Genomic DNA, 8438 nt, shown 5'->3' with positions numbered 1-8438 from the left:
TTTGTCATCTTGTGGTTTCCTGGGTCCTATCCGTGTTTTTGAGACAATAATAGTAACAATGCCATTGTGCGTTATGGAAAGTGACAGCTGGGAGATTACAGCCCTTCCGAATGCACTGTTTATATCCACGCCAGGCAGCAACTCGGCGATGGGCTTGCGACCCCGTGTGGGAATACATTCCTGGACACAGCCGTGCGAGACGCCTGTGTGCTCACTGGTGCAGATGCTGCGAAGCCGGGTACCCCATGCCCCACAGAGGGCTTGTTGGCTGGGACGCCTGTCCAGGTGTGTTGGCCGGACTGCTGAGTCTCATTCCTTCTGGCAGAGGCTCTGCGGATGTCAGGAGGTCTGGAGAAGGGGGACAGGAGAGCAAGGGTCCTGGGATGGCGAGCAGAGTGAGGCTGGCCTGCCCTGAGCTGCTGGGCATCTGTCCTCACGTCCACCCGGTCACACAGCACTGGGTGGCAGAAACCTCACCCATGTTCCACGTTGACCTGCCTACCTGTGAGTGTTTTAAATTTATTCTTTATTGAGTTCACATGCCCTGCATTCGCCCACTTGGCATGCTCAGTTCATGATTTTTAGGGTTCTCACAGATGTGTGCAGCCACCACTGGTGATTTCAGAACACCTTTGTCGCCTCGAAAAGAAACCCATCACCCCTAGCCTTCCCATCACCCCCGTCCCAGGGAGCCACGGCCTGCGGTCAGTCTCTGAGAGACACCCGGCTTGGACATTTCCGGGACTTGTGTAATGCATGGCCTTTCGTGTCCGGCTTCTTTGCTCAGTGTGAGGTGCCCCAGGTTCACCAGATCGCAGTGTCGCTGCTTCACTGTCTTCATGCCTGAATAGAGTTCCGTGGTGTGGAGGGACCCTGTTTGTTTTTCTGTCCATCTGCTGGTGGACATCTGGGTGGTTTCCACCCTCAGGCGACTGTGGACCTTCGTGCACACACCCACGTAGACGGATTTCCAGTCTCGTGGGTTCCCACCTGCAGGGGGTTCTGGGTCACATGGGGCGTCTGTCTCACATGTGAGGAACAACCTCCCTGAGGCCCCGATGCTCTTCCCAGTGGCCACTCCATGTCCCCACCACGTCCCAGCCCGCCAGCCAAATGGGAGGCTCCATGCCCTCGCCGACTCTCATGGCTCTTGAATGTTTTGATTCTGGTCATTCTGGTGGGTGACGTGGTGTCTCACGTGGTCTGGGTTTGCATCTCCCTGATGGGTGATGATGTCCAGTGTCTTTTCATGTCCTTGTCTTTTGCTCACCTTCTCAGAAGAATTGTCTATTAAAATCTTTGTCCTTTTTATTATTGGCTGTTAAAGCTCTTTACATATTGTGGATACGAGTTCCTTATTGGGTATATGATTTCCAAATATTTTTTCCATACTGTAGCTTGTCTTCACTTCTTTAATGGTGTCCATTTAATTTTGATATTTCCAGTGTGTCTGTTTTATCTTTGGTTATTTGTGCTTTTGGTGGCATACCTCTAGTTTCTTTGGGTCCTAATTTTTGACTTTCGGCCCATGTGGCTGCAGCCAAGAGGCAGGGCACAGCCAGTTGTCCTGGGAACTCCCTCGAGGTTATTGGTGCCAGGAATTCTTGACTGCAAGAAACACAGCTCAGACTCACTGAACCCCACACAGGTTCATGTACCGGAGCCCCAGGTGGGCAGAGGTGGGACTTGCCTGGGGCAACTGGACCGGGGACTCACCCACCAAGACACTCTGGGGCCTCTCTCTGCCAGAGACTCTGGACTTCCTCCGGGTGTAGACATGGCCTTGGCAGCCCCACCCACACCCAGAAACTGGGGAAGAAGCAAGGACAGTCCGATCAGCTCTTTGGTGGTGGGCGGCCTGCTCTATGTCCACCCCTGTGCTTGGGGGGACGGTGGCAGAGGGGGTTGTGCTGGGTTGACGTGGACAGCAGCCACCTCAGAGTCCAAACCCAGCGTGGGTCTCAGCCAGGACAGAGGCACCGTGTGCCCTCACCTGTGTCTTGTGCCCAGGAGTACGGACCAGAAATCCTGAATCACCTTCAAGGAGGCCAGGCAGACATGCTGACTATTTGTAATGTCCTGAGTCCTCCACTTGGTCTTGTTTGGATGCAGAGTGGCCCGTGGCTTCCCAGCCTCACGGAGCAGGGCCGCCAGGTGTCCCACATGGGCACAAAAAACGGCATGGATGGACATTTCCGGAGAACAGCCACCGCCACCCCCTCCCTTCGGCTGCGGGCTGCCATCAGCTGCACAGACAGATGAGTGCCATGAGAGGACAGGCAGCAGACTGTGCCCCCATTCAGACCCTGAACAGTCCCCCAGGATCCCTTGTCTGGGGTGCTGACTTTGGAGATGCCGCCTGGGGCACCGTGCTCCCCGCTGGGCAAGGCTGCAGCTGTGCCCCTACCGGGCACCCTGCACCGTCCGCCTGCCCTGGGCAGGGCACTAGCCCCCTCTGCTGGGCTCTCTGGGCTCAAGGTGGCATCTCGGTGCCTCGAGGAGCAGCAGGGTCCCCAGACCTCAGCTCAGGCCTCAGGGACCCGGGTGCCAGCTACCCCCTGGTGCCTCCCAGGCGGGTGAGTCTGACCCCCACAATGTGCACTCCCCTTCACTCCACTGAGCCCTCATCATCCATGCAAGGTCAAGGGCGTTCTGAGTGTCCAGGAAGCCCCCGGGCCTCAGCAACAGCCCAGAAGAGGCCGGGAGGGAAAGGGAGCTCGGGGAAGGACCTTCACCGCGGAGCCCTGACTGCCAGATCTCAGGGTGCACTCACTGCTTGAGCTCAGGAAGGAGGGCCTGGAGCACCGGCTTGGGAAGTGCGGGCATCCGTCCAGCTGTCAGGCTCACCAGCCAGACCTGGCACTTTGGCCTCCAAAGCCCTTTCCTCCATAAAAAACACTGAAGGTTTTATCTTCCAACTGCACCATCCTGGTCCTCAGCTTGTCAGCTTCCTCGGCGTCCCGCCCAAAGGGCTGGGTCCGCCCCTCCCAGCCAGCTTGAGCGACTGTGCCCGCGGTGCCCTGGGGGCCAACGCTGCATCCACCATCCGGCTGGGCCCGGGCCCTTTGTCGGGAGCCGGTCCGAGCTGAGTTCCACCCACCTGTCGGCTGGCCTTGTCTCCATCCGGCCGCCCTGGGGAGTGGGGAGCGCGGACGCAGGAAAGGCAAGTCCTCTGCTCCCAGCTTGCAGCAGTCACTTAACTTCTCGGGAAGAACCTCCAAGCTAAGAGTCTTTGGGTTGCTCCCTGGTGATGCTCACCTGTGATCTCAGCTGCAACGCACACATTAGCAGCAGTGCCCAGTCTGACCAGCGCTGCGCTGCGGGTGCAGCTTTGATTGAGCACTGGCCACACCCCGACCCTGCCGAGGTGTAAAGGCTCCTCCCCCTGAAGAGGGCGTGCTTGTGAGCAAGGAATCCTGAGAGCTGGCGGAGGGGTGGGGCTCTGACCCAGAGCCCGCCCACTCCTCCCCAGGCCCCAGAGGCAAGGGTGCTCCTGCCAGGGGAGGGGCCGGATCCCTGGGCCTGAGGGATGGGCACCCTACCTGAGTCCAGACTCTTCCCCAGCCCTGCCTGCAATCCCAGCTCAAAAGTGACCAGGCATGCAGAGACCCCAATCCCTGCTGGACCCCGAGGTGCCTGCTGGACCCTCCCCTCCCTGGCCAGCCTCCAAGGGGGGACCTTCTGGACCCCGTCGTCGCCAGCTCCAGGCCCCACAGAGACCCTGGCTCGCACGCTCTCGAGACTCAAGCCTGGAGCCCACTGTGACCACTCACGACACAACGTGGCCTTGTCCCCTTTGTCATTTTGTGGGTGGGAATGGGCTGGGGGTGCTCTGTGACACCCTAGTCCCGGACATTCCGCACTCTGGACAGCCTCTCCCTGTCACCCGCCTTGTGCAGTGGGCATCTGTCTGCATTAGTGCTGTGCTGCGACGTGACCCTGTGAGGCTGCGTGGCCCCTCACATGACACCAACTGGCGTGTCCTGGCCATGGCCCTTGTGGGATGCCATTTACCTCCTGCCTTCAAGGCGGATATTCTGCCCGGGACTCGACTTTCCTGCTGAGGCCCCTCTCCCTCTCCTGAGCTCAGTCCCTCTCCATGTCCTGGTCCCCCGGGAGGGCCAGTGCAGGCAGGGACACTGGCAGTGTCCTGTCCACTGCAGGTGGAGGAGCCGGGACCTACCAGAAGCTGTGACTGGCTCAGGCTCCCTGCAGCTGCGCCCTGAGCTCCGCCTGGAGGCTCCTGCCGCCCTGCACGTCCAGGCATCGAGGTGGCCCCGAGGGAGCTGGGAGGGCAGAGGCGGCAGGAGGTGGGGCCCATGGGGGCCCCTTCCAGGTCATGGAGCCTTCAGGACAGTTTTGCTGTTGATAAAATCAGTTCTCAGCACTTTCAAAGAGAAGGGCTGTGTTGAAGCATCTTTAGTCACTAGTCCGTGCCCGGCAGACTCTGAAAGCACCTTCTCCTCGTCACACCAGCTCCCAGCAACCCAGCTGATGGGTTGGGAGGGCCCGTGCAGGCCACGCGGTGGACAGCAGCCCCAAGCCACACAGTCTGTGAAGTCTCGATGCCAACGTGCTGAGAGGACCCCAGCCCTCGCCCTGGGATCCCCACCAATCGGCACCTTCCAGCACCCCAACCTGTGCCTCCCCCAGGGCCCCCAGGGAGTGTCCCCGTGGTCTCTGCCCTCAGTGGCAGTCGCAGGTATGAGGGCTTTCAGAGTCAGCGCTGACATGGGCTTTTTCCCAAAACCCGCGGAACCGGACGCAAAACTGCCGTTCGCTGCCCTCACACATCAGGACGTGCACAGGTGTTCATTCCCATCCCCTCAAGTGGGCAGCGTGGGCTGGATCTCTGCTCAGAGCAGCCCGCGAGTGGCGGGCTTCTCCCCACAGCCCCCAAACCCTCCTGGTGGGAACTGAGCCGCCAGCTCCCTGACCCCAAAGGACCCCTGCGAAGGAGGCAGGAGGTTTCCTGGGCCCAGGCGGGGAGTGGGCTGGGGGCTCAAGCTCCCTCTTCCTCCCCCAGAGGTGGGACACTGCCACACAGAGGTCCTGGAGAGGGAAGGCGAGCCGGCCCGGCCTCGCAAGGGGGCCTGGGACATCCCCCTCACACGCTGGCCGCCCCGCGTCCTCACTCAGGTGGCCGCCAGGAGGCCGTCCTCCCCTCTGTGTGTGTGTTCATGGCCTCTGGCCACTCAAAGGTCCTTGGAGCCTGGGAATGTGAGTGCTTGGGCCGCTGCCCGGCACAGGACAGTTGCTCAGAAATTATTTGCTGCGTGGATGAATGAGTGAATGAAAAGTGCCCGGGAATTCAGGGGGAGTCACCTAAACTTGCCTTGCAGATGAAAGCCAGAGAATCACTTCTTTGCAGACTGACACAGAGCCTTGGAGGTTGTGTGTCTCAGCCACAGACCGGGCAGTTTATACACGACGGACATTTATTTCTCACAGTCCTGGAGGCCGGAAGCCGGAAATCAGGAGGCCGGCTGGGGCGGGTTCCGGAGAGGCCTCCTCCAGGAGCAGACGGCACCTGCTCACTGGGTCCGCCCCCGGCAGAGAGCAGAGCCAAGGGACCCGGCGCCCTAGTGACTCTTACACAGGCACTGACCCCAGATGAAGCCTCCACGCTCCTGAATGACCTCTAAATGCCATCGCTCGGTGGGGCAGGGCTTCAATGTACAAATTTGGGGGGATGGAACATTCAGTCAATATCATGTGGCCAATAGAAGAGTTATGAACTGAATATTTTAAATGCTCAGGGATGCCTTGGTCCAAGGGGACCTGAGGCTCTTCTAAGAAGATGAGTTTTTGCCGCATCATGAATGTACCCCCACGTGACTCCCCGGTGGGAACTGGACGTGTTGGGCTCACTCGAGTCATGTCAGGGAGCTGTCGGGCGATTTGCAAGTGGACGTCAGCCTCTGGGGAAGAGAGGCGTGTGGGAAGTGCTTCTGACAGTCACGGGCTGACGTGTTCTCTCAGGAGACACAAGGGGTGGCCAGAGCCACGCCCTCCTGTGCTCGTTTCTCCATCGGGGCTGACGGCACAGGGACCCGGGGGAGTGGGCTCCAAGTACCACGTCCCCTCCTCAGGACACCAGAACGTTTTGGGGAAGCTCTTGGCGTGTCCCGGGGGAGGTGGGGCTTTCCTGGCCCGGCCCTGAAGTCGGGCGGGTCCCCGTGCTGCCTTCTGTCCTCTGAGGCTGTCAGATGCCCGTGTTGAAGGGAAGGGACAGGCCGCCCCGTGGTGGGTGGAGGCTCCAGGGGTCCCATGCCCTGGACTGCCCCGGGGACGCCCTCCATGTGCGGTGCAGAGTCGCTGCGGCCACTCAGTGCCCTGGAGAGAGTAGAACTGTCTCAGAATGAGGGACAGTGCCTCCGTGATGCCCTCGGACCTTCACAAGGAGCCCCTCTTCCTCTGGGCCCTTTTCCTGTCTTCAGCAGACGGAGGACAACTTGGTTATGGGCTCCCCCTGCCTGGGGGCCAGTTTCTGGGAACCACTGGGCAAGGCTGCCCTGGAAGAACTTGCAAATAGAGGCAGAAAAGAGGGAGGGATGACCGCAAGGCTGGAGTGGCAGCGCTGATTCCAGCGTGGCCAAAATGTCCCGACAAGCAGGCTGCGGGAACCGCCCTCTCCTTCCTGCGAGCAGCAGGGAGGCAAGTGACACCCGGTCTAGTCCGCGCGGGCCGCGGCCCAGCTCCACACCCTGTAGGCCACGTGGGCTGCTGGATGGTCACAGGAACGGGGCCTGCCAGCACCGCTTCGAGGAGTTCCCAGTGAGTGGCCCACTGAGGGCCCTGAGCCTCCCCATTTCAAAGCCTCCTGACCTGGCCGTGTGGCCAGGGCCTGCCCCTGAGACCTGCTGGGTCCATCCCAGGCCAGGGTGATCGTGGTCACCATGCCATCCTGACGGAGACTGGGACCTGCTGCCCGGAATGAATTTGCATGGAGTTTGGCCAGCAGGTTGAGGTCCGATGGCTGGCGTCGCGAAGTCATCGGCCCCGTGGGATCTGAGCCCTGGCTGGAGCTGGGCTGGGCCTCACCCTCATCTGCCCCTTGGAGACCAGCGCCCTCAGCCTGGCTCTGAACTCTGACGACCGTGGATGCCGGTGGTGGGTGAGGCTGAGTGCCGGACAAGACGTGAAGGAGAAAGAAGGTGCCCTGGGCTCGGCAGCCACTTCTCTTAGCGGGCGGGCTTGTCCCAGGGGACGTTTGATTGGGAACCCGATGACCTCGTCAGGCCCAAGACTCAACACAGAGAGGCCGGGGCTGGTCCCCTGGGGTGGGTGTGCCACTCATGGGAGCCTTTCCTGCAGACGCCTCAGGGATGAGCACAGGTGTGTGTGTGCGTGCGAGTGCGTGCATGTGTGCACATGGTGGGGGTTGTGGCGTCATCACAGCCCTGCTTTTAAAAAGATAAAATAATTGGAAACAGCCTCACGTGCCCCAGCGGGAACAAGTAGTCACCACTCCCGCCTGAGGGACGCCGCGCAGCCTTCAAGTGGCCAGGACCCGAGCAGACTCGGAGAAAGAACATCCGCCCCAGACTTACTGTTGAGAGAAAGACGTAGCCAGTTTCAGAACATATTTTTGCTATGATCCTATTTGTACAAAAGTAATTCTATCTGATTTGCGTGGGGTGTGTCTGGAAAGACGCATATTAAATCGTTAACAGAAGTTACTTCTATTAGAAGAAGGATGGGGGGCTTTTTTTCAGTTCTGAACTTAAAAAAAATTTTTTTTACAATAAACACATGTTTTTTAATAGATGGGGAAAATTTTTAAAAAGTACAAGTTTAAGGGGAGGCGGATGGTAGCGCCCCTCCCCCGGGGATCGTTGGCTCCAAGAAATCAGCCTAGGGTTGATTCCAGACCAGAGTCCCTTGGCAGCAGAGTCTCACCCACAGGACTGGTTAGCTGGCTAACTAGTCCTCAACGCTTTGGTTCTAAGGTAACTGACTAGCTCTACTGGGCAGCCCCCAGCAGGGAGGGCAGAGGAAAGGGGGACTCCGAGGAGAGGGGCACCAGGGAGCTGCCTGGAGGGGCCTCGTTCTTTAAAGACTAGTCCGGGAAGCTGAGCTGCATGGCCTGGGCGGGGGCGGGGGCGGGGGCGGGGTGCGGTTTGATCGCTCATTTAGCTTCAGAGGTAAAAGGGAGTGAGCACCAGACTTCTCCGCCGAAGTCCGAGGGTCAGGGCTGGTGTTCCTCATCAGTGCCGGGCACCCGGTCGACCCCGCCGTCTGGCAGCTGCACCCCCAGCACTGGGCTGGTTCTCTGACCGCTGGGGGCTGGACCCGGGCCCCAGCTCCAGCGCTGCCCCCGAGACGCACGGAGCTGGGGAGGGGGCTCTGCTGGGACATCAGCCGGGAGCAGACCTCTCTCTCCTGAGTGGGGCTCCTCCTGCTGGACCTCATCCCCGTTCTCACCTCACCCACAC

The sequence above is a fragment of the Camelus ferus genome, chromosome 3, assembly GCF_009834535.1.
Source record: "Camelus ferus isolate YT-003-E chromosome 3, BCGSAC_Cfer_1.0, whole genome shotgun sequence".
Lineage (NCBI taxonomy): Eukaryota > Metazoa > Chordata > Mammalia > Artiodactyla > Camelidae > Camelus > Camelus ferus.
Note: the sequence above shows the minus strand (reverse complement) of the source record.